The following is a 27057-nucleotide window of genomic DNA, read 5'->3' as shown; positions in this document are numbered from 1 at the left end:
TTACAAGTGTCCTAACAGGAAGGAGGCAAAGGGAGTCTTAATACAGACAAAGAAGGCAACATGACTGATACCAGCTCAACAAAAGGTTGATATAAGAGAAGCCATGTCGTAGAAAGGAAACCATATTGTAACTTTAAATGACTTCTGACTAACTAGCCCAGACATGCTCTGTAGATTTTGTGGCCCCTCCTAGCTTCTTTAAGTTGATATCTTTGTTCTTTAGAGTTCCTTAGGAATGTGATGGTCCCCTGGCAGAGACCCTATGCCGATAGCCATCATCAATAACAACTGAAAGATAAGAGTATAGGCCATTGCTCCATTCTCTGATTTATATCCAGTGAAACAAAGGACTACCAGGAACTGGGACCAGATGTTTGCCCCCATGCAGAGACCAGCTGCCTCCCCCACCTGGATAATAGCCCCGTATATAACTGGCCCGTAGTCTTTGTTTGGTGAGATGTTTCTTTCGGACATGAGTTGGCCATCTTCCCTCTTGCTAGCAAGCTGTAATAAAGTCCTTTCTCTCCTATCACCTTGCCTCCTGACTATTGGCGTGTCTTGCAGTGAGCAGACGCCCCGCAGTGGGTGGTAACAATGGCCAATGAAGCAAGATTCTATGCTGCTGGTTTTGAAGATGGAGGACAGGGCCAGAGCCACAATGCAAGAAATGCAGCTGTAGAAGCTGGGATAAGCAAAGGAATGGATTTTTCTCTAGAGCATGGTCTTGCTGACACCTTGGTTTCAGACTAGGGAAACTATTTTGGACTTCTGGCCTCCAGAATTTGAGAATAAGTAAGTATTGCTGTAGGCCACCAAATTTGTGATACTTTGTGATGTAGTGATAAGAAACTAATATAAATGCTGAAGTCCTTAAAAGAACTTCGAGTTGCCTCTGGCTTCCTATAGAATTGAAGACTCCACACGAATGGAAACTCTTCATGGGGTGGAACCCTGGATGAATGGAGAGCCTAGGGCAGAATACCCTAGAGAGCTCTTCTTCTCTGTCTTTGTCTCACTGTCTAACAGCTTGAGCTCCTTGCCAAATCATCTATTTCAAGTGGAGTTCACCTGCCAACTAATTAGAGATTATTAAGTAAAAAGGAGTGATTCATGCCTCTTTGGCTGTGTAGCTTCAAAGTCGTCAAGGCTGAGCCTCTTGGCGCAGCCACAGAACTTAATACTCAGCAAAAATTTAAATAAAATGAAAGTTGTCTTAGATAAATCAGACAAAAAAAAATCCTGAACATGAGCAAACTAGAAAGCGATACCTTTGAAAGGATGACAAAAATATCAAACAGGCTGAGAACATGCTAGCATATATGAAATGCTGTTAATTTGTTGAACTCTTTTTAGAAATAAGAAATTAAAACATAAGTGTCTCCGTGTTGGCTAAAGACATTTTTGGAGTACTTAGATTGTCAAAATAGAAAACTAAAGGGGTAGAAAAAAATCTCAGGAAGAGTTGCAGTGATCTAGCATAGAAAAAATAATAAATGTTAACAATAATGGATTTTAGGTAAATATACCGTTAGAGAGATTAATAAGGAAATGAGTCCATATGTTCCCATGTGTGGCAGGAAGTAATTCTAATATTTAAAAGACTGTAAATGTCTGTAGTACATATCATTTTAGTAAGTTTGTCCTTCCAATGATTCCTATTTTACTCCAGCAAGTGACTAAAAAGCCTTCATCAAGAATGCATCCTGGTGGATCACCCAAATTCCTTCTGAAACGTCTACACTCCCAATCCCAGATCTGCCGCAGTGATATGCAACAAAGAGACCCTTGTACATCATCCTTTCAATTCAATAAACATTCACTGAATACCTAGCACGTGTTAGGCATTACTGGAGTTTCTGTCCCCAAGGGACTCCATGAATTTGAGGTTTTGTGGACAGCAACTTTATTTGATCTATCGTCATCACTTTTAAGCAAATGGCTCAGATCGAAAGGTGATACTGTTTTCAAAGAATGTGAATTAGGCTGCTGAAAACGTTTTGCCGATACAACAGGTTTCTTGTCTATCCATGTATTTCTTTTTTTCCCCAAATTTTATTGAGAAATAATTGACATATATCACTATGTAAGTTTAAGGCATACAGCATGATATCCACATATTTCTTACTGGTCAGCATTAGGAGTCATTTTTCATTCTCAAAGGTTTCCTCTCATGTCGATTGAAAAATTTAAAGATAACTTAATCATTATATGAACATAATGAGGCCGTGTCTTCCGATCTATAATCTGGCTTTTATGAGAATCTGCTCTTGGCTGTTCACAGCATTGAGTCTTCGCTGTTCTTGACTTTTCCTTATAGGCAGTGGCAAGAACATTTCCTCATTACCTGCTATATCCATTCCATTGCCATGCCTAAAGCATGACATCTGTAGCCGCCCCTGACACAGGAAGGGTTAATAATCACTGGAAAAAGCTTGCCAACAAACTGTGACCCGCAGGTGAGAAGGCTGGTTAGCCAATGACGGGTAAGACCTCCAGGGGGAGGCAACCTAAGACAGGCAGCGGTCACCCTGGGGCACAGATGGAGACACGATATCGGGAGCAGGAGGAGCCGTTGCCTAGGAGGCCTTGCACGCTCCGAGATAAAATATACGAGCACAGCAATAACATGATAATATCAAAACAGAGGCCAAGGGAGGGCTCCTTGAGAAATCACTAAGAATTCTTGGCATTCTCTAATTACTTCATCCAGAACACCTGTGTATGTTTAACAGATGTAAGCTATGTATATATTGAAACGCTGGTTATAATAAACTCAGAGCGGCCATCAGCCCTCTCTGCATCTATTCTGATGTGTACATTGGATTGCGACACCAACAACATCAACTACTATTTCTATCTCTATGAGCAAAAGACAGAGGCAACCTTGAAAAAGATATTTCTTTATTGGTTTCTTTAAATTTGGCATATTATTTTACGAATTGCGTGCTTGTATCAAATACACTGCATAGTAAAAAGTGAACAGCTCACCTTCTTTCTCCTCTGATCTCACTCTTTGAAGAAATTAAGAGTTAACAATCTAGCAGAAGTAGTTTCCAACCCTACCTGCATGTTAGAATTATCAAAAGAGTTTAAAAAATTACAGATACCTGGTCTCTACCCAGTGGTGTGCTGCTATGTAGGGTGGGCGTAGTGCGTGGTGGCTGGTTCCTGAGCCACCATGAGCTGGTTCCTGAGCCACCATGAGCTGGCTCCAGCATCCACTGCTTCCTCCTTTATCCCTCTCCACCATAGATGAATCAGGCACTCTAGGGATCCGTCCAAGGATATCTGTCTGACACAGAGCCCTTGTAAGGCAGTGCCTGGCCCCCAGATTTGTAACCTGTTTCTATCACTTAACATCTATATAACTTTGGGAAATTTATCATGCCTCAATTTTCTCCAGTTATAATATGGTGATATTAATTGTCCCTACCTCATAGGGTAATTACAAAGATTAAATGAATTTATGTAAGGCCCGTAGATGAATGCCAGGTCTGTTAGCTCTTATTAGTTTCTCTTAGCTCAGTTTCTTTCTCTTCACTTGGCCTCTTGGAGAAGACTGCCCAGAATTGAATGGTAGCTTTTGTGTGTATTGGGTTATCCTAAACAGCTCAGACATCTGTGTTGGAAAGAATTTAAGATGAGCCTAGATAAAGAGTTAGAGTGAGGACACATAAGAGTTTTAATTAAAATGATAACTAAAATTCATAGAACAGTGTGTTTCATTCCTTGCCCCAGGCTGGGGTGATGAAGTTAGAGAATGTTCTGATCAGCTGGAAACATTTCCTGTCGACACCTCAACACTGTGGGCCTGGGTTAGAAATGCATGCTGCTTTGGCAGTGCACATCGCACAGAGGCATGCTCCTCTGCAGAAGCTCGCCTCCACGGAGAAAGTACAGGCTTGGGCTTTGATGAATACTGAAAGCAGAATTCAGTCCCTTGAAATGAATTTCTGAAGAAGAGCTTTAGGGTTCAGATCCACTGCTCATATCATTAAAACGCTTGCTCTTTTAAGGAAACCCCGCTCATTTTAAATCATACAAATTTACAGCCAGAAGGCACCTTAGAGACCATTCCTTATTCGCCTAAAAGAGAAGAACTTGTTGCTAACTGGGCCTGAGGTTTAATAAGGAAGTTCTGAACAAGCCTCTGGCATTTTCTCAAATGTTCCTAGGCTCTCAGTTCTTCCCTCCCTCACTGAGCCTTCTGAATGGATTTTTAAAAATTCACTGCAAGTTCCTGTTAGTCTTACTTTGCCAGGTCATTCTGAACAAAGGGACAGTTACTAAACAAGAAAATAAAGGAAAATAATAGAAGGTGACTTGTAAATAATGATACGGGATCAGCTTTGAAATGTGTCCTTTTGCAACAATTCATCCTTTGCAATTGTGTGTTGATTCCACTCCAAGGCCAGTTGTGGTCAGTGTTAAGTGATAATGAAAGATCCATTCTGTATAGATGACCCACTTTCCCACAGTTCTTTGGTTAGGGGAAACTGTTTACAGTGGAAGAAGTAAGATACCAGTAAGATACAATTATGTGTAGGCTGCCCAACGGAGTGGCAATTATACTCCTAGCTTTGGACATTTTCTTCTCTGGTTCAGAAATCTGGAATTTCATCTTTTTAAAAAATGTTTTAAAATTCCACATATGACATTAGATAGCGGGCAGGGAAGGAATGAGAGCCAGCATTTTTTAAAGTTCTTACTTCACACAGGACACTGCAAGTCATAGTTTCCTTATGTTCTCTCACAAAACCTCACGACAATGGTGAAAGTTAGGTTACATAATGTGTTAAAATCCTAGGGTTAACACTTACCAAAATTGTTTTGCACAGCTGGCTCTGCCTCCAAGCCTCTGGGTCAATATTATCAGACCCCTGCTGTTTATGAAAATGCAGTATTGCTGTAAGGCATTGCCTGCCTAAGTGTTTGCCTTGCCCATTCTTCTGTAAGCTCCACCATCTTAGTAGAGTAGAAACACTGTCTTATTTATCTTTACATCTATCACCAAGCTTTGTCCCCTGGTACATAGAGAAATGCTCTCTGTATGCAATAACTCAAAAGACTGCAGCATTAACATATGATTATATAATTACAGGCTGCAGTAGACTTTTAATGACTGGATTTTCAAATGTCTTGTTGGTAGGGAATTAAGTATGACTTAACATACTGCCCCATCTCGGCACTTATTTAGTAGTTGATAAATAAATGTTAGTTTTCTTCTCCCTCTTTCTGCAGTCCTAGAGGTGGGACAAGGAAGGATATGTAAGAGTGAGGAGGTTTGGTGAAGTAGACGATGTGTTCTGGGATTCTTGAGAACACATGGAGGTTTACTACAATAAAAATGGTACCATGTGTCAAATGGAATCAAATGTGCTAATGAAGATTAGTTCCATCATCTAAGCATCATTTATATCATTATCTCTGTGAAGAAATTCACTGAATCCTAAATAATTTACAATAAACTTTTGGAGCAACACTAGTCTGTATTTTGTCTGAACTGCATAGGACTAAATTTTTTTGAGTTGAATATGTTGAAATTATTCAAGAAGTTAAGGTTTTCTGAGGAAATACTGAATAATTTTATCTTTTTACATTTATTATTTAATATTTACGAGTTAATATGTTCATGGCATAAGTTTACACAAGAAATATTATCATGATGAATAATTACTAAAGTTTCGGTTGGGAAGCATATTACAAGAGAATAGACCAGATGATGTTTGAAAACACTATATCTTGTGTGAGAAACAGGTCTGGAGAACTTCTCCTTAGATGGTACCTCATCCTAAACCCTTGCTTAGAAAACAAGAAATTCCTTGCCCAGAGATGTTTATAGTTTCAAAGAAGGCATGAGGTAACCCGACAAAGATCCAACAGCTTCTTCCACAGAAAGAACCCAGGTTGTGTGTTCTTGGGTCAAGCTGAAATAGGAAGCCTGTAGATGGCAGATTCTACCTCAGAGCTTCAGCTGGGGAGATTAAGATCACAGAGAGGCTAGAAAATATGCTGAGAGAAGGTTCCCATTGACATTCCTTTGAAGCTGCAGGGATTTCTTCAAAGTATTGTGAGGCTTGAAAGCCTCCTCTTCTCAAATGCCTGCTGGCAAGATTGGGACTGATTGAACCTAGAGGGAACCATAGCTCTTACCTTGTTCTCCCCACTCAGTTCTCCAGACAGAATTCTTGGTGCTCTAACTGTGGGTTGAAGTGGCTAAATGCGGCATCTGGATGATGAGAAAACTACTGTTTTTCTTTTGGGGGATCAAGATGTGGGAAAAAGCTATTGAAGCATAACAAAACAAAACTTTGACAACAACCTCAAATCAGGAGAAAGGAAGCAATCAGCTTGCTGACCTTGGAGAACCCTGTGGAAATCTATCCCGTCAGACTTTGCTATTCTATTTAAAATCTTGTATCTGCTCTGTCTTGATAGGCTTCAGCTCTTTTACTATCTTTTTCATCTCTATTTTTTGTCAGGTTTCATATCCCTGAGTTCGTGATTTCTTGCTGATGTCTTGTTTGTGCTAACGTTAGTTACTGTTTGTGGGCAGTCGGGGGTGAGGTGGGGAGCAGAAGGTGTTTTGGAGCTCCCTCAAAGCAGTGACTGATTCTATTTCCAGACTTTAAAGTGAATTCTAGACACCAGATGGATGTTTAGAGATGACAGTGAGGAATTATAGTCTGTAAGAACTGGAGAAGCCCTGTGGTAGAAACAGCCAGGGAGAAGAGGGTTTGGAACAGGCGAATAAAGTTGGGGACGTAGATTTTGTATATGTGTATATATCTCAAAGAGCCTTCACATAAAGTGGACTGAACCTGACCTATGGAAGGGATAGAAGTAGGTTGGAATTTGAAAGGGGATTTAAACTTCTTGGATGTTCAAGGAGGGAAGACCTAATTCAAGAATAGTCTGTCTTTCAATGGCCAAAGAAAGCCACGGTCAAAGAGTCTTCTAGGTAAGTTTTTCTGTGCAAATTATCTTCCTTCTTGGATTCTAATTTCTCATCTATACACGATTCATATACTTTATATATTCATTTTAAGAGCAATTTAAAAGTTATCATCCCATGATAATACCTCTATCACACAGCACTAACCCTTCATAATATAGTAACTGGACCATCTCTCTCATAAGGAACTTTGTGCTCCTAGGGGATGGGCCATGTCCCATTTGTCTGTGATGTTCCAGTGCCTGCAAGAGACTCACACTGAAGTATTTGTTGAAATAAAATGTTGCAGTGGTGTGAGGGTGTTGTTGAAGTTGAACTATAACCACTGAAAGGAAAACCAAGACCTTGGACAAAGATAAGGAGGAAGAGAATATGCTACAATATTTCATATCCTTTTCCAAAATATGACATGCTTTCACTTACTTTCCTTTACAAAGTCTTTTCATGCCTTCTCTTAGACCATAACTAAATATTCTTCTTTTATTTAAGGTTAGCTTGGAAATATAATCACTGAAGATTGAAATGTGATTAGAAAAGGTTGACAAGGGCTGTAAAGGAAAGTCCCAAAGTATTTATATAGCAATTTTTCAGACATAAATGCCAAGTGTTTAGAAACATGTGATGCCCCACAGCTGACAAAAAAGTGTAACAAAAAAATTAAAATCCCAGGAAAAAAAGGGTCTACAGGAGGCAGAGAAGTAAAAGACAAGTTAGAATTAAGAGACCTTCCAGGAGGAGTTGAATTCAGTTAAATATGATGGTCTTATTCTAATTGGACGATCTCAAGATTTCCTTTATTGGTAAAAACACATGGGCACATTATTTAGTGGAATAGGAACATTATACATTTCTCATTAATTATCTAATGATAGAGTTGATAAGACCATGGCAGTGATTTCTTTAGCTATTCTGACAAAAGCATTGATTTTTTCATTGTTACAATTTAAGAATGTAATGTAGATACTTCCTTCTTTCAGAAAAATATAGTAGTATGAAAATCCAAACCTAATATTGATGAAAGGATACTTATTTGCATTAAAAATAATTCATTTCAGAGTTTCTTATAATAGCAAATTTCCTTTGTGTATTTAAAGTAGCATTCCTACTGTACAACTTTTCAGAAAGATCTTAATTCATCCTTGCAGAAATTCAAGAAATATTTGCTTTCTGCTTATTCTAAGGACTTGTCTTAGGGAGGTAGAATAGGGAGAGGAAAGATTACTTAGTAACTGTGAGATCTTGAGCATCTTATTTAACTGCTCTGCTCTGGTCTAATCTATAAAAGGAAAGAGCTGAGATAGGCATTTCTAAGATGGCTTCCAGTTAACCTCTCTATAGGTCTATAATTCTGATACATACAAATTTTCTGAGTAAATTGTGTGAATGTATTTCTGTGTATTAAAGGATGACCTGGCAAAGAGCAGAAGAGGCTTGTTTACCTGATTCTAACCCATTCCCCCCTTTCTTTGGTTCCTGTCCCTGTAGCAGTGGTGCTCTGTGGTGTGAAGGGAAGAGGAGAAATCAGTAGAGTTCTACCCACATTCTTCCCGGGCTTTTGTTTCAATAGTGCAGTTGCAAGTAGCAGTCATCTTTCAATGCCTCTTTTCCCTCCACTCCTTAGTTTAAACATCTTCAATTTCTCCTTAAAGAAAAACAACCAACTAATCTTAAAGAAAAACTACCCCAAACAAATCATGAGAATCATTAATATATAGAAAACACTTTATAATTGGTTAATTAATTTAAAAAAGGATGATGAGTGAGTGCATGACCACAGCACCCTGTGCTCCCTTTGTTTTTACCCTCGTCATACCTACATGACTCTGTGAGGTTAGGGACTGCACTTGTCTTGTAAAAGGGTGAAAATATAAATGCCAGAAACTTAGAGGAGACTAATAGGGGAACATTTATGATCTTGTTTCTCCTCCTGAATTTGAATTCCAAATTAATACTTTTTGTTGATCATTTCTACTAGCTAGGCAACATCTTTACTTCTCTACATTTTTCAGAAAAGGATATTTATTTTTAGCACAATTTTAGTCCAATAGGCAATCTTCTATAATTCATGTGGTTAAAATTCATGTGTCATTCATGTGAATGGCAACATACAACCTCTGTTTACAATGTCAGGAATGCCAGCCCTCCTCTTTGTTCATCTGGCAAAGCCACTCATCTTTCTGCAGGATTCTGCTCCAACGGCTCAGCCCCATGCTACTTTTTGGTATTTCAGAATGTGCTTCTGCATGCTTCTATAGGGGAGGAAGACATTTCTTCTATCCACTCTGGGTTCTTCTGGCCGGAGAATGAATTAAATTCACAGAATAACAAGAGACAGAATAACAGGAGAAAATTAAACAAAGCTTTATATCATGTATACATGGGAAGGCTCAGGCAACCTGAGCAACTCGCCAAAATGGCTGAAGCTCCCACCTTAAATATCATCTTCAGCTAAAGACAAAGGAGGATGCTGGGGGTGGGGGGAGTTAGTTATGGGAGATTACCATACAAGTACAGTAAAACAAGAGTCAGGTTATTATGCAGACTTGAGTCCTTGCCTTCCACATTGATAAGAGTTTCTAGAGATAAGGTCATCCCTCCTTCCTGGTACAGAGAGGGAGACACCTTTACAGATGGAGATTTCCTTTACAAATGTAAATGTCTCTTAACAAAGGGTAAGTAAATTCTACTTTTCAGAGTTTCTTTCCTGTCTGCAGTTTTTAAAAGCAACCAGCCCAAAATATTACTCAGGCCAAAGAGACATATCTTGGGATGGCCAATTCTAGTCCCCCACACTTTCCTCTAGGAAGTCAATGTATGTTACATTAGGAGATTATCTCATCCTATTTTAATTTTTCGATTTCCATATCTGTTGCCTACATTCCTCTGAATTTGTAGGGGAATTTGGTACCATGAAAAGTGCGTAAGTAAATTAGAGACCATAAACACATGGAAAAGGAATGGCTACGAGAAGGAATTAGCAGAAATCATTTTTTCCAAGAATAAGTGAGGAAAAGTGGCTAGCAAGGGAGATAGAGATGGAATAGAAAGAGGGGAAAAGGAAAGAAGAATGCTAGAGAAGTTAAGGGAAAGAGTTTATATTAGAAGGTGTGAGGTCAACACGGTCAAATGTCCATTTTCAATCAGCCAACAAGTATTCTAGAAAAAGTGTTTAGTAATATTTGTAATTACAGAAATTTGTGCTCATTGAAATTGGTGAAACAATGCAAAGATGCATTAAAAAGATCATTTTTCCTCATTCCCTCTATTCCTAGGTGTTCCAAACTAACATGCATGTGGATGTTAAAATTCCATGACTCTCTCAGTGCTCATACAAATGTATATACATATATAGGATCTCATTTGCTCTTTTACAAAAAAATTATCATACTATACTAACTCACATGCAAATTAACAAGACATCTTGGATATCCCTGTAAGTAAACAGATACTGAGTCTTTTCCTTTCCTTTCCTTTCTTTTCTTTTCTTAATTCAAAATTTTATTTAATTGTGGTAAGAACACAATATGAGATCTACCCTTTTAACAGTATTGTACAATGCAGCATTGTTAACTACAGGCACAATGTTGGATAGCAGAACTCCAGAACTTACTCATCTTGCGTTACTGCAACTTAATACCCATTGATTACCAATTCCCCATTTCCTCTTTCCTTTGTTTTCTTTTTCAAGAGCCACTCTAGAGAATGGATATTCCAAATCTATTTCACTATTTCTGTATTGACGACATTCATTTCCGGGAATTTTTCTTTTTCTTTTTTTTATCTTGACAAAAATTGTTGCAACGACCATCCTTGTATTCCTCATCGTGCATTGGTGCTTTTGTTTCTGTAGGATCGATTTTCTCTTGGTCAAAAGATATGTATATTTTGAATGTTTACAGCACTTGCTGGACCACTTGACTTTAGCTTACTATGAAGAGCTTGAGCAACTCGTGGTTCCAGCAATAAAATACAGTAGTGCCATTTCCCCATATCTTCATCAGCACCAAATGCCGTAAATCTTATTTTTGCTGATATGGGTGAAAAATGCCACTTTAATTGTGCTTTAGTTTCTACTTCTCCAGATACTAGGGAAACTAAGCATCTTTTCACGTTTATTGTCTAATTGAGTTTCATTTTCTATGAATTGTCTGTTTATAGCTTTTGTCCATTTTTCTTTCATTTTTTTCCCAAATTATAGACATTCTTTATTCTTGTTAGATGTAGTTGCCCTTTGTCACATGAACTGCAAACGTTTTCCTAATCATTTTTATTTTGACTTTATTTATAGTGGATTTGCCATGTATTTTAATTTTATGAAGTCAAAATATGTCTATTTTCTTTTATTTATGACTTCAGACAATTATGTTTTGCACAGGAAGATTTGTCTATCTCAAGTTTGTGAAAATATCTTAATTTCCTAATTTTTAAAAACTTCAAAAATATTTTTGCATTTAAATTTTATCCATCTGGAATTCATTTTGACATACGGTCTGCAGTAGATGATGTAGCTTGTTTTCTTCCAGACAGTTAGCCAATTATGCCAGGATCATTTATTAATAAACTAATTCTTTCCCACTGAATGAAATTGTCACTTTTGTGGATTTATTTCTGGACTCTTGATTTTGTTCCCCAAATGTATTTGTCTGTCTCTGTGTCAGTGCCAGAGATTACAATGACTTTATAGTAAATTTAAATATCTCGTAAGGTACATATTCTCCTTACTAATTTTTTTTTTGTTCATAATCTTCTTTTCTATCACAGACACTTCTTTTATCTATGAATTAGATATTAAAACAATTTTACCCATCTACCCTCAAAACAACAAAAGAATCATCCAAATTAGGATTCTGATTGAAATTGCATTAAATTAATAAATTAATGTTGGCTTAACTAAATTTTCCTCAAAATTTAAAAATACTTTTTATTAGCATTGTTTGAGAATTTACACATTCATTAGAATATTCTTACTTGCTTTCTTAAGCAACTTTCTAATGTTGATCCCCCCTATTTATTTTTCCATTAGTTGTAGCTTTTGTTGTAAAGGACACTATACATACAAATCATAAACACACAGGTTAGTGAATTATCACAATAGTATCATCAGTCTTTTTAATTTCTGTCATTCTGGTGGGTTTATAGTGATATTGATCTATGATCTTAGCTTGCATTTCCTTGACTATCATTGAAGTTGGACAATTTTTGTAACTTTCTTGGCCATTTGGTCATCTTCTTTTGTGAAATGTCTATTCGAGTCTATAGGGCTATCTCTTCAAGGATGATTTGTGTCAGCTCTTTCGTCGAGAATAAGCCCTTTGTTGGTTGTAAGTGTTGCAAATATCTTCTTCACTCCTGTAACTTGCCTATTTACTTTTTTGCATTGTGATCTTTCAGTGGAGGTTAATAATCTTATTGTAATCTTATCAATCTCTTTCTTTATCATTAGGTCTTTTTATATTGAGTTGAAACTACTTCAAGGTCCTAAGGATATATGCAAACATGTTCATCTAGGAACTTTGTTTGGCATTTTACATTTAGATCTTCAATCAACCCCAAACTGATTTTTCTATATGATATGGGGTAGGAATCTAGTTTCACTATTTTCCAATTGGATATCCAATTGACCTAGAACCATTTATTGAAAGATTCTCTTTTCCCCTAGTGCACTGCAGTGTTATCTTTATCATAAATCAACTCATCAGATATATGTAAGTTTCTTTCTGGACTCTTTAATTAGTTGTACTGGTCTATTTGTCTATCTTTGAGGCAATATCACACTGTTTTAGTTACTACAGCTGTATATTTAGTTGAGTAAACACTCTCACCTTGCTGTTCATCTTGGTTATTCTTGGTCTTTTGCACTTTACTATGGAGTTTAGATTGACAAATTCCACCAAAAACTGTAGAAATTTGAATCCATAGACAAATTTTGGAAGAACTGACACCTTTATAACATTCATGAAATGAATTCGTGGAATTCATTTTGTGAAAATGATTATAGCCCTCCATTTATTTAGGTTTTATTTAATTTCTCTCAATAATGTTTTATAATTTATTGATTCCTAGGTATTTGATATCTTGATGCTATTGTAAATGCTATTTAAAAAATATTTTACAACTATTTATTAGTATATGGAAACAAAATAGATTTTGTATATTGATTTTTATATCTAGAACTCTTGCTACTATCACATTAATTCTAATAATTTACTTGTTTGTTTACAAACTTTTATATGTATTGCAATCATATCTTTGTGTCACATGGTGCTTTAGACAAGAAAACAAGGGAAGACTTCCTCTTTGTAGAAGGAATATATAGAAGAAAGCTTGCTTCTACCTTTTCAGTCTTTTCTCAAAACAGAAGCCAGAAAGATCCTTAAAAATGTGCCAGATCATGTAATATACTCAATTTTATACCTTTTTATTTGATATTTACCATTTTTTTCCTCTATTTCCCTACTTTTGTTGGCTTGCTAAAATTTTCTTTCTTTCTTTTTTATCCGCTTGTCAGTTTGGAAGTTCTATTATACTTTTAAGTTTTGACAAATGTATAAACCAATGTAACCACCAACACAATAAAGATGTATGGCATTTCCTTCACCCCAAAAAGTTTGCTCATGCTCCTTTGCAGACAAGCTCCTAACTTCTCCCCTCAGGCAACCACTAATTTGTTTTCTGTCTCTATGGGTTGGTTTTGAATATTCTAAAATTTTATGTAGATGGACTCCTTCAGTATATACTCCCTGGATTCTGGTTTATTTTGCTTAGCATAATGATGTCAAGATTTAGCTACGTTGTTGCATGTATCGGCAGTCCACTCTTTTTTACTGCTAACTAGTACCCCATTGTATGGATATACCTCAGTTTGTTTATCATTTCATCTTTTGATAGATATTTGAGTTGTTCCATCTTTTGGTTGTTATTAATAAAGCTTCTTTGAATATTTATTTCAAGGCTTTGTTTAAACAGGTTTTTATGTCTCTTTGGTAAATACCTAAGAGTGCAATTGCTGGGTCAAAACATTCTCCAATGTGACTGTACCAGTTCACACTCCACGAGCAATGTATAAGAGTTCCAGTTGCTCTACGTTCATGTCAACAATTAGTACTATCAGTCTTTTTTATTTTTTGATGAGGAAGGTTCACCTTGAGCAAACATCTGTTGCCTATCTTCCTCGTGGTTTTTTGCTTGAGGAAGATTACCCCTGAGCTAATGTCTGTGCCAGTCTTGCTCTATTTTGTATGTAGGTCACCACCAGAGTATGGCTGACAAGTGTTGTCTGTCCGTGCCTGGGATGCAAATCCGTGAACCCAGGCTGCCGAAGTGGAGTGCGCAGAACTTAACCACTACATCCCTGGGCCGGCCCCACTATCAGTCTTTTTAATGTTAGCAATTGTAGCGGGCTTGTAGTAGTATCTCATTGCTATTTTAATTAGCATGTCCTTGAAGACTAAAGATGCTGAGCACACTTCCATGTACTTATTAGCCATACGTATGTCTTCTTTTGTGAAACATCTGTTGAAATCTTTTGATTATGTTGTTTTTAATTCAGTTATCTTCTTTTTTGGGTTGTAAGAGTTCTATATGTATTTTGGGCATAAGTCCTTTATTAGATAAATGCATTGCAAAAAATTTTCCCAGTCTTTGGCCTGGCTTTTCCACTTTCTTAGTGGTGTTTTTGAGGAGCAAAAGTTTTAAAATTTTCTAAAGTCCAGCTAATTACTTCCTTAAAAATGGTTTATTTTTGTGTGTCCTCTTTATGAAATCTTTGTCTCCCTCAAGTTTCCAAAGGATTTCTCTTACGTTTTTTCCTAGAAGTTTTATAGTTTTAAAGTTTACATTTAGGTTGATGATCCATTTGGAGTTGATTTTTGTATGCAATGTGAAGTAAGGGTCAAAGCTCATCTTTTTTTTCCACATTGATATCCAGTTTTTCAGTATCATTTGCTGAAAAAAAAAATTTTTTCTCCCTGAATTACTTTGGTGACTTTGTTAAGAAAAATAAACTAAAACCAAACAACAACAGCAACAACAAACTCTGAACCGAGCAGATGTGTGTGGATCTACATTTGGATTTTCTATTTTATTCCACTTTTTTTACATATCTCTTTTTATGCTACTATCACACTGTCTTGACAGCTGTAGCTTAGTATAGCAAATGTTAAAATCATCTTCAAACTTTGTTCTTCGTATCAAAAATTGTTTCTTCTATCTTAGGTCCTTTCCATTTCCACATGATCATTAGAATCAATTTGTCAATCCAAAAACACCTTATGGCATTTTGATTGAAATTGCATTGAATCTATAGATCAACTTGGGGGGAGTTCATATCTTAACTTTGAATCAGTCATTCCATGGACGTGGTATATTTCTCCATATACTTAGGTCTTCATTTATTTTCTCAACAATGTTTTGTTTTTTCAGTGTCAAAGTCATATACTTGTGTTTTAAGATTATTCTCAGTATTTCATTTTTTAATACTATTGTAAATGGCATTTAAATTTCTTTATTTTCCAATTGTTTATTGGAACATAAACATTGTTGTTGGAGTTGTTACAAATATGGTTGATTTTTTACATTTACCTTGTATCTTCTGACTCTGTTATATCCACTTACTGATTCTGATACCTTATTTTGTAGATTCCTCAGAATTTACTATGTACAAAATTATTTCATCTATGAACAAGGAAAACTTTACTTGTTTCTTTCCAATTGGAATGCTTTTTCTTTTTCTTGACTTCTAGCCAGACTGGCTAGGACCTGAAATATAATACGTAAAGACAGAGACAACAGACATCCTTGACTTGTTCTCACTGCGTATCACTTGCAATTCATTTTTATTCTTTTACTTATGCACATATATTCTAATTTTCTGTAGTGGATACATTATTTCTTATGTAAGAAATCATTAAAATGCTGATCTCAGAATATGGAAACTAATATTCACAGCTAAAAATTTTGTTTTTCCAAATTTAAATAAATCAGATAGAATTTTAGGATTCCTGTCTTGAGATAAAGTATATGTATAGTTTTAAAATTTCAGATAGCAGTATAAGTCTTGGTTTTGTAGATTATAACTATGAGATTAAAATATATGCAGATCACAGCAATGCTGAAATAGTCTTGTTGGCCCTCTCAGGGATATATGTGGTTCACCCCACAATCAATTTTAGCCATGAATATTGTTATTGACCACCAAGAGACTGAAACTTGAGGGTTGGCTTGCTCTGCTGGTAGCACATTTGGTGTCTGAATATAGATAATCATAGGCTCAAATTCTTTTATTGCAACCATTTTCTGATTGGATTTTTAAATTTGGGAACTAAAATTCACATCTAAAAATGTTATTTCTTAACATTTAAATAGGTAGAATTTTTATTGTGGTGAGTGCGTTGACTTTACAGCTCTATCCTTTAACAACTCCATCCTGAAAGATGATACTTGGCATGATTTTACCTATGAACCTGGTCTGAATATAAAAATGTTATCAGCAATGACAGACAACCTTATTACAAACTGCCTTGCACTCAGTTTCCTTTGGTTTGCACAAGATGGATTGCTGAAATTGGATTTTGATGCCTAAATTCTTTCTGTTTGTAGAACACTTGGTTCTGAAAATCACTGTTGATGCATTGGCTCTTGCCCAAATTTTCTCAAATTAATGTGGTTGCCCATTTATATTTACTTTTGTTTCCCCTTTTGCTTCTTGGCATTTGTGGTTCCTTTCCAGATTTTCTAAAACCTAAGATGAAAGATATAAGACACCTGTATATGGCTCTTATACAATGTTAAATTTCCCAGTAAGCCAACACAAAGTAAGCGGGGGAAAAGGATTAACAAATATTAACTATTTGTTTCATAATTTCTGCTTATCTTCATTAGCCTGGCTTTTAAATTTTCATTAATCTCATCCTGATTTCATTAAGATTCACACTATTTGCTTACAGAGCTGCCTTATACTTTATGTGAAGATGTTTTCCAGTGGATCCATTATTCCTTATCATGGTCTATCTACTTTAAATTGATTGCCAGCCCATTGTTTTCAGTACCATCTGTGGAGTCAGGACGTCTGAGTTTTTGTCCCTGTTCTGCTTCTAACTAGTTGTGTGACACTGTATAAAACACTTATCCTTCCTGGGATTCCGTTTCCTCATTTATTAGATGAGGAGATTGGTCTGGACGGTCCCTGAGATCCTTCATAGTTCCAATATCTCCGGATTATAAACTGATTAATGCTCTTCATTAGAAATTTCAGTCTCCAAATGGACTCCTATAATGGAAGATTACATGTAGCTATTTGGTTTCTATGTCAAATTTGTTATGCATGTGTATATCACACAAATGATGTCAAATGGGTTATTTTAAAGAGCACAAAATGAGGACATTTATAATAGCAGCCAGCATGATAGATGACAAATGATGCATCTGTCATGTCAGTAAAGGAGAAAGAGATTCACGCAGTTACGTTAAATCACTACCATTGTATTTATTGTCTACCTAGAGTAAAACAAAAACTATTTTGCCACATTAATGTTTCTCAGATGGAAATGTTTTGCAATGTACTCTCTGAAAATGCGGCAAAGAAAATCATTTTTCTGGTTTTTGACAAGTCTTCAGTTGGTTCAAGAAAGCATTCCCTTAGAGCCAATAACCCTCACGTCCACTAGAAATCGTAATCTTGTATTTAGAACTCTTTTGGAGCAAGTTTTATTTAGGCTGAGTTACTGAGTTGTCACTGATGCTGCCAGATTAGCAGGCAGAATTGTCTATAATAGAGAAAAAAAAGGTGTTTATAACCTCCTGGCTTCCAACCTTTTATATCAGAAACTTTCAAATTAAATGTTTCCATGGGCTTCCTGGGATTTTGGACTTCTGGGTATAGGATAACACAACCAAGGATAATTGAAACTTTACCTCTTTTGGTAAGGTTGGCACCTATTTTCAACCTGTTCACATCACTCCTTGACTCCCTTTCTATAGTCTATTTTAATAGAATTCGAAGCATTTTAGCAGTCAGGGTTCACTGCATTATTTATTATTGGCTGATAGTAGCTATCACCTATTCAACTCCATTAAATTCCAGGTACTGTACGATGTGCTTGACAACATCCAGCATTGTTGAACTCTTACAATTAGAAGAGTATTGTCCTTTGAGAGACAAGGAGGCTAAAAATCAACAAGGTGAACTAGTTTGCCCAAGGCCACGCTGTAAGAAGAGGATCTGGAGGATTGATCTCAGTTCTGTAACTGCAAAGCTTTTGCTCTTCCACTAGGTCTCAGGTATGGTGTGCAACAGAGCACCACTTAAATATGTTTACTCTGAATATGAAAGATGTTCACTAAGCTTATTGTATCAGGTTGGTAACATATTAAGTAGTGAGACCACTGCTTCTCCCATCAAATTAAAAAAGCTTCTCCTTTCCTAGTCATTTTCATCTTTTTTTCCCATTGATATTATATTCTGTTAGTTAATTGCATTATGGGTTTATTTCCTTCTATTAGGCCCATCTCCTGCAAATAAGACGACAATCACTCGACATTAGCATAGACATGCAAGATATGGCCTTTAAGTGAGCTTACTCTTACTCCTAGCTGTGGATTCTTTTATTAATAATTTAGCCTCTGATCTTTGATCATAGTTACAGAATCATAAAATAGGAAAAAACTTTTGAGGCTATATGAGAATAACACTTCACAGAAGAGGAAAATAAGGTTGAATATTGTCTATATTTATGCATCTTGGCAATGTTTTTCACTTGCTTAAATTACTCAAAGAAAAAAGTGGGCTCCTGTTACTATGGTTAGGTCTACATAATGACATATAACTCAATTAATTTAGTCCTTAAGTCTTTCAACTTCTTGGATATCTTGTATATAGCAGTCTACATAATGGTTTTAAAATGATTTTTCCCAAAAGATTCTTATCCTAACCTGTTTGCTGATTTCTAAAAATGTTTCTGGTCTATGGCTACTTCATATTTTGGTGAAAATAAACCAATCTAGACAGTAAGGGCATCTTTGTTTATGACAGACTCTGTTTCACTTGTCCAAGCTTAGTGGAGTTTTCAGAGCTTCATTTAAGAGTCTCAACATCAAAATTAAAAAAAAATATGCTGTAAGTAGACAAAAACACTAATAAAAACCTTCCAATTATTCCATATGAAGAAATACTTGAGTGATACAAACATTTATTTTGTAAGGAATTAAGAATGAACTCCTGGAGTAGAAGACACACAGAGCCTTTATTGAAGACTCTTGGCTTCTGTTGGTTTGGTCAGGTTGGTCATTCTTGGCTTTGAGCAGATGTTCTGCCATATACACACATTCTATTGTAAAAGAAAGCTTCATTGCATGCTCTCATGTATATAATTAGCTAGGTATGCTATGCATCCACTCAGGAGAGAGCTAGCCACTCACTTCCCACCCCATCCAACTTTGTTTCCATGGTTCATCATCATAAACGAACACCTTCCCTAAAGTCCTTCATCTGCTTTGGTGTACTTACCTAGTTAAAATCTGTTAGTCATCTACTCCAATGATGCTGTTATATAGGGCAAAATTACCATATATCCCTTGCATATTTATTTTTTATTTTTCAAAGCAATTTCAAACCCTCTCTCTCAAACTCTCCTCAAACTCTTACACACCCTTTTCCCTCATTCTTAGCTGATGACTATGTCTCATATTTCACTATTAAAATAGAAGTAATCAAATAGAAACTCTCCAAGATCCCAAACTACCAACTTACCCAGTCGTGTAGCTAACTCTCTGACTTGTCTTCTGTTGTTCAGGATGGAGTGAATGTCTCTGCTCCTATCAAGAGCCAACATTCTCAATTTGCTGTGTTCTGAATCATAAATTTGTTTAACTTTTTAAGGTCTTGGCTCCATTTCTTGCATCTTCTGCACCTCTCTACTGGATAATTTCCATCAATATATAAATTTTCCATTTTACCTCCTATCTTAAATATCCTATCTTTAAAAGAAGAAAAACTCATTCCTCTGTGGCTACAGCCCCATTTCTCTGCTCTCTTTTGAAACAAAATTTCTTCAAAATAGTTTTTTTTTAATATTCTCAACCCACTCTAATTTTGCTTCTTTCCTGTCAACTAAACTGGGGTTGCTACTGTCTAAATCATCAAATGACCTCCAGGCTGCCAATACAATGGTCACTCTGTTTTTGTCTTTCTTGATCTCTCAGCATTGAAGTACTGAGAGGTCCCTTTCTCCCTTCAGTCTATATGCTCTCCTTTGGTACTTTCATCCAGCCCCGTTTTTAAAAATACAATATATATGCCAATGACTCCCAAATCTATATCTTGAGTCCTGATATTTCCTCAGAATTCTAGATTCATATATCCAATGCCCACTGGAAATCTCCACACAGATGTTTGATTTTTTGAACTTAACATAGCCAAAACTGAATTTTAAAATCTAGCACACCTGAACTCCACTGATTTTTCAGTCTTTCTCATCCTGGTAAATGGTATCACTGTCCTTTCAATTGCCCAAGTAAAAAATCCAGGACTTATCCCTAAATTTACACTTCACCTCGCTTGCTACATCCAGTATCTCAATGAATTTGTTGATTATATCTCAAATATACTGACTTCCTTGATTTGCTTTCAAATTTTCATTTGACCTACTGCATTAGCCCCCTTTTAGATTCCCTGTTCATACTTTTGATCCCTGGGCTGGCCAATTATTCTTTTGTTTCTTAACTTCTTGCTCAGAGACATAAATTTGCCAGCCTCTCTTGCTCTCCAGCTTCTGCATAGACTTGGCCAATGGAAGGAACTGGTGAAAGACTGCTTCCTGTGATGTCTTCCACACTGGCTGCGTTTTTTTCTGTGGCTCCAGTTCCAGCCAGATAGAGCCTCCTTCTGTAGACCCAACTCTCCCAGGAAGCCCCTCTCATGCTATTGTCAGTTGGATGACTCCAGCTTCTGTGCCCTGATCACACTACCTCTTCCCTTGGCTCCTTCAGTCCTGGAAGTAGGAGTGTGAAATGTGTTGAATTTCAATTTGCTTCATCATACCCCGTTTGAACTCTTAGGTTTGCTATCAGCTGTGTAACTGATTCCTAGTATTAAATATCCCTTGTTTAAAAGACCCTAAGTGATTTCTATTTCTTTGTTTAACACTAATTAATATACCCCTACAAGGTATAATTTCCACACAGCAGCCAGAGAAATTGTTTTAAAAATGTTACCTAAGGGCTGGCCTGGTGGCTCAGCGCTTAGGTTCGCACATTCTGCTTCTGTGGCCCAGGATTCGCTGGTCCCGATCCCGGGTGTGGACATGGCACCGCTTGGCAAGCCATGCTGTGGCAGGAGTCCCACATATAAAGTAGAGGAAGATGGGCATGTATGTTAGCTCAGGGCTAATCTTACTCAAAAATGAATAAATAAAATTTTAAAAAAATGTTTTTTAAATCCTGTTACCTCCACCTCCCCTCTCCCTTTCAAACTCATTTAAATCTTTCCAAAATCTTCTTATCACTTTAGAATAAAACATATACTCCTTATCCCAGCTGACAGAGCCCACCATGATTTGGTGTCAGTTTGTGGCTCTTACCTCATTTATACCACTTTCCCGTTCACTCATTCTTCAGCCACACTGCCTTTTGTTTTGTCTTTTGAATAAAGAAAGCTTGTCCTGGCTTCAGGGACTTGCACAAACACTTCCCTTTACCTGAAGTGCTCTTCTCTCTGATCCTTATGCTGTGGCTCCTTCTTACTGTTCAGATCGCGCTTCGACGTCGACTCTTCACTGAAGCCTTTTAGGATTCCCATTCGAAAGTGATTACTCTTCACTCTCTCACGTTAATCTATATTCATTCTTTGAATATCATTTGTTAATACATAATCATTTTTTCCTTTTCTGTCAATTTTCTGATTTATTCAAGTATTTATTTGGTTTCTGTCTTTTAGGCAGAGATCTTGCCTGTCTTGTTCTGGTTCCTAGAACAATGTTTGGTACATAGAAACCATCAATAAATATTCGATGTCTGTATGAATGAATGCAAACCAGAATTCTGGTTAGGCAAGGGTTGAATGGATAAGCACAAGAATCCCCAAATTGAATAGTTAAATAATCGCTTAGTGTGTAGAAGTTAAATTGAAAGTTAAAATGTTGTCAGAGTGCTCAATACTACGTTTAACAGAAGATTGTAGCCTAATATAAAAGAAGATAAAATACTGGGGTCAAGTTCACTACTCTATGTCTGCATGCTGAGCCATAAATATACTCTCATGTTCTTTGTAGCTGAGTGGAAAGAGGTTAAAAAGAATGACTGCAGGTTTCATCTGTGTGGGACTTCCCCTTCTGCTAATGGCTGATTAGGTAATTCAGTCCAACTCTAACATTGAGAATACCTATAAAAGATGGGGGGGGGGAACCCTAAAAATATCTACTTGAAAGCATTGGTGAGCTAACAAGGCAGTAAAGAATTACATTCAAGATCTGGATGGAAAAAGAAGTTCATAGGAGTAGGCCCTGCATTTGGGTCAGTTTTTCCCTACGGATATCTACTGATTCTGAAAGAGGTAGCACAGAGGCTGAGAAACACAGCAGTGCTTTTGATAGCTTCATGGGACCAAGGGGACAAAACTGGAATCAAAGGTAAGGGTGAACCAGAAGTAGACTGAAAATGTATTTATATCTAGAATATATAAAGAACTGCTACAAATCAATAAACTAAAGACAGACAATGAAATATAAAGAAAAAGACTTGAACAGGCACTTCACTAAGAGGATGTCAAATGGCCCATAACGTGAAGGTGTTCAACCTCATTGACAATAAGATAAATGTAAAGTAAAACCACGATGAATATATTATACTACTGGTGAGGATATGGAACAACTGGAACTTGCATATGGCTAGTGAGACTGTGAATTGATACAACAAACTTGGTGGCACAGTTCTGCATATCTTTCAAAGTTGAAGTTACGCAACTTCAACAGAAATGCATGTGTTTGTGTACCAAGAGACATGCATGAGAATATTTATACCATTATTATGTATTACTTCAAATATTTCTTCTGCTCCTCTCTCTCTTTCTTCTCCTTCTAGTATTTCAATTACGTGTATGCTATACTTTTTTAGATTGTCCCACATTTCCTGTATGCCCTGTCCTGTTCTTGTTTTTTTATTCTTTTTTTCTCTTTGAATTTCAGTTTGGGGAGTTTTTATTGACGCCTACTGAAGCTCAGGATTTTTTCACTGGCTATGTTTACCATGCGGCCCCATTACTCATCATTCTTGCTACAACGACAACTCTGGAGGCTAAAGAGCTCTCTACTTGTACCTTAGAGGTGCAATCCATCACTCGTTCTTCTGGTTACTTTACCACTCTGGTGTTTCAGCTTCTCTTTGTCTCCACTTTTCCATCTCCTACTCTCACATCACCTTTATTTATTTGTTTTTCTTTACCTGTGGCTTGTACCCACTCATGACACCTTCTATGTCATAACTGTTGCTTATTCCCTCTTCCACTGGTGACTCCTTCAGTTTTTGCTCCTACCTGCAGTATTTTTTGCATTCAGAGTCCCTGGAAAGACCTGCTCAGATTCCATGTTCACACACCAGTACTGAGTAGCAGTGTTGTGCAGGCTTCTCCTGCCTGATGCCCTACAGAGTTTGCTGGCTCTCCTCCCATCTAACCTATTAAGGAAGGCTTTTGGGTCAGAGGCTGATCCCTGGGCCCTGAGCCCACAGTAATTTATGATCATGAATGGATATTATGGCTCTCAGAGAGTATGATGCATTGTCCAATATTGGGAAAATGTTTGGCAGAAACTCTCAAGTAGAAGGAAGAGAGGGCAGTGGTGTTAAGAGCTAGGAAAGCTGTGGAAAGAAGCACAACCTGTATTTAGACAGGAAACAACAAGTCAGAGTATCTGGAGATCAAGAGGGACCTCAGAAGTCCTAGTTTTCTCAGAACAAGTCTGTGCTATTTGCTCTAGGGACTTAAGTGGCTGCAGGGAAACTCTACATCTTTCTTTGAGAGGTAGGGCAGAGGTCCAGAGGGGCTGGAAATTTGAGAGACAATGCTCAGACCTCAGCATTTTTGTTCAAATGGGTAAGGTCAATAAGAACAAATTGCTTCGATGGATACATTGTACTCAGCAAATGCAGCAGCTATGCATCTGGTTGACCATTTAAGGAGAACTAGTCCTCTCATGCACTAGCTCTAGACAAGGTACTCTTGTATAATCCAGATTCATCAATAGGGTTTCATTCACAAAGCTACTTTGGGCACCTGGGAGCTATCTAAACTCTTCCTGGTACTTGAATTACGTACGTGTCTTTCCAACTTGTGGTGATGGAACCGCTGAAGAAGAGTTTGGGGGCCTTTTCTGTGTCTATAGTTGGACTTTACTAGGAGGGAATAATAGCCACAGTTCAGTTCACCAAAAGGCAGTCCCTTTAAGGAAGTTAAGAATATACCCTGAAGTTAGGAAGAATTTACTGGATATAAATTTTAGTTATGCAACATGAGTAAGTTCTAGAAATTTGCTGTGTAACCTAGTGACTATACTTAACAATACTGCACTGCGCTCTTCCAAATTTGGTAAGTGGGTAGATCTCATGTTAAATGTTCTTACCACAAGAAAAAAAGAAAAGAAGGGGGCTGGCCTCCCGGCCGAGGGGTTAAGTTTGTGCACTCTGCTTCGCGGCCTAGGGTTTGGCCAATTTGGATCCTGGGCACAGACGTAGCACTGCTCATCAAGCCATGCCAAGGTGGCATCCCACATAGCAGAGCTAGAAGGACCTACAACTAGAATATACAACTAGGTATTGGGGGGCGTTGGGAAGGAGAAGGAGAAGAAGAAGAAGAAGGAGGAGAAGGAGAAGGAGAAGGAGAATAAGGAGAAGGAGAAGGAGGAGGAGGAGGAGGAGGGGAAGGAGGAGAAGGAGAAGGAGGAGGAGGAGGGGAAGGAGGAGAAGAAGGAGAAGGAGAAGGAGGAGGAGGAGGAGGAGGAGAAGGAGGAGAAGAAGAAAAGAAGATTGGCAACAAATGTTAGCTCAGGGCTGATCTTTGAAGAAAAAAAAGAAAGAAAAGAAAGCAAACAAACGGACACAAGGACGCTTTGGAGATGATGGAAATTTGTCTGTTACCTTGATTGTGGTGATGGTTTCACAGGTGTTTGCCTATGTTTGTGTCTGAAATCATTAAATATATACACTCAATATGTACAGTTGTTCTGCATATAAATTATATCTCAGTAAAGAGTTAAAAAAAATAAGTGGATCTGTGTCCTAAGTCCTGTGTCCCAGGAGCAAAAAGGAGTGTGGTCTTAGGAGGGTTTATTGGGGGAACTCAGATCAGAGGCTCTTTGAACTCCTTTGAAAGAGCTACAAAGTAAGTATGGTAGGCAGAACTTCTTGGAAAGGCCTTCAAGATCACACCCCTCTAATCCCTGGAACCTAGGAATGTGATGAGTTATCTCTGCTTTGATTGTATTGTTATATGTCTGGAATCAAGGTGTCAGCAGGGCCATGCTCCCTCTGAGACTCTGGGTCGAATCCTTCCTTGCCTCTTCCTAGCTTCTGGTGGGGGTAGGAAGTCCTTGGCATTCCTTTGCAGTTTCCTCCATCCAATTTCTGCCTTCGTCTTTACATGACGTTTTTCTTGTATGTCTTCACATCGTCTTCCTTCTGTCCCTGACTCAATGTCCAAATTTTCCCTTTTTATAAGGACATCAGTCAAATTGGATTAGGGTCCACCCTAATGACCTTGTTTTAACTTGATTACCTCTTTAAAGACTCCATTTCAAAATAAGGTCACATTGTGGGGTATTGGGGGTTAGGACTTGAACCTATCTTTTTGGGGCAACACAATCGAACCCATAACATAAGTCATAGTTGACCTTAGAAAAGAGAAATTATCTAAGTGGGCTTAATAAAATCACATGAGCCTTTAAGGAAGCAAACTTTCTCTGGCTGATGAGGAGAGGAAGTCAGAGAGATTCGAGGCATGAAATTGAGGCAGAGGGATTTAACATGCCATTGCTCGCTTGAAGATGAAGAGGGCCATGAATCAAGGAATGTGGGCACCCTCTAGGATCTGAGGATGGACTCTGATTTGCAGTCAGCAAAAAATGGGACCTGAGACCTAGAGCTACAAGGAAAGGAGAGTTCTGCCAACAACCTGAATAGTTTTGAAGGTGGATTCTTTCCCTGAGCCTTCAGAAAAGAGTCCAGTTCAGTCAACATTTTGATTTTGGCCCCACGCAAAGAACCTGTCTGAGTCCACCTGGATTTCTGATTTATAGACCTGTGATATAAATGGAAATTGTTTTAAGTCCCTAAGTTTATGGTAGTTTTTCTACAGCAATAAAAAACCAATACAGTAAGGTACAGAGTGCTGTAAGTTCCTCCATTGAGTTGATGCTAAAAGAGCCACACTGGGACCCAGAACCATTCTTAAATGACATTAGGTTACCTTACCCTACAAGAGCCGCTGACACAATCAGATTTTGGGAACAGACTATAACTGACAGTGGAAACAGATCCTGGAAGCTACTGGGAGCTAAGGGAAAATTTAAGAATTTGCTGTGCTCAAGTAACCATTAAGTAACCATTAAGCCCTGCTAAAGGCTACTTCCTGGGAGTACCAAATAAACCTATTGACAGGAGCTGTCACTGGAAGTAATGGAGACCGTTTTAATTGGAAACTCCTAGTCTTTTATATTAGTGCTTCTAGAAATAGGGGTTTCCTACAGCTTAGATAAGTATAGGCCCAGGTGAGCAGACTGGAGTTTAGGGCAAAATTCAAGAGTCAGTGGGGGAACTCAAGTACCAATTAGGACCAAGAAAAGAAGCCCTATCATGTGATTTGGGCACACACAGTAGGGTTCAGACATCAGCTTGAAGCTTGAGGACAAACAGCTCCTCAAGGGCTCACTTGTGACAAACTGGATAACACCCACAGGGCAGCCAGACTAAGGGTGGGGCTAAACCTTCTGTACATGGTAGGGCTTGCTTATTAACTGAAGGACTGGCTAGGGTTGAGCAAGCAGCATGGAAATCTTCATTCCTCACCCTTGGGCAGGAGCTTGGACATGTGGGAGCTGATCTGGTGTGGTTAGAGACCCAGA

This window comes from Equus asinus, chromosome 11 (genome assembly GCF_041296235.1).
Source record: "Equus asinus isolate D_3611 breed Donkey chromosome 11, EquAss-T2T_v2, whole genome shotgun sequence".
NCBI classification, from domain to species: domain Eukaryota; kingdom Metazoa; phylum Chordata; class Mammalia; order Perissodactyla; family Equidae; genus Equus; species Equus asinus.
The sequence above is the reverse complement of the archived record's forward strand: the minus strand, read 5'-3'. Positions refer to the sequence as shown.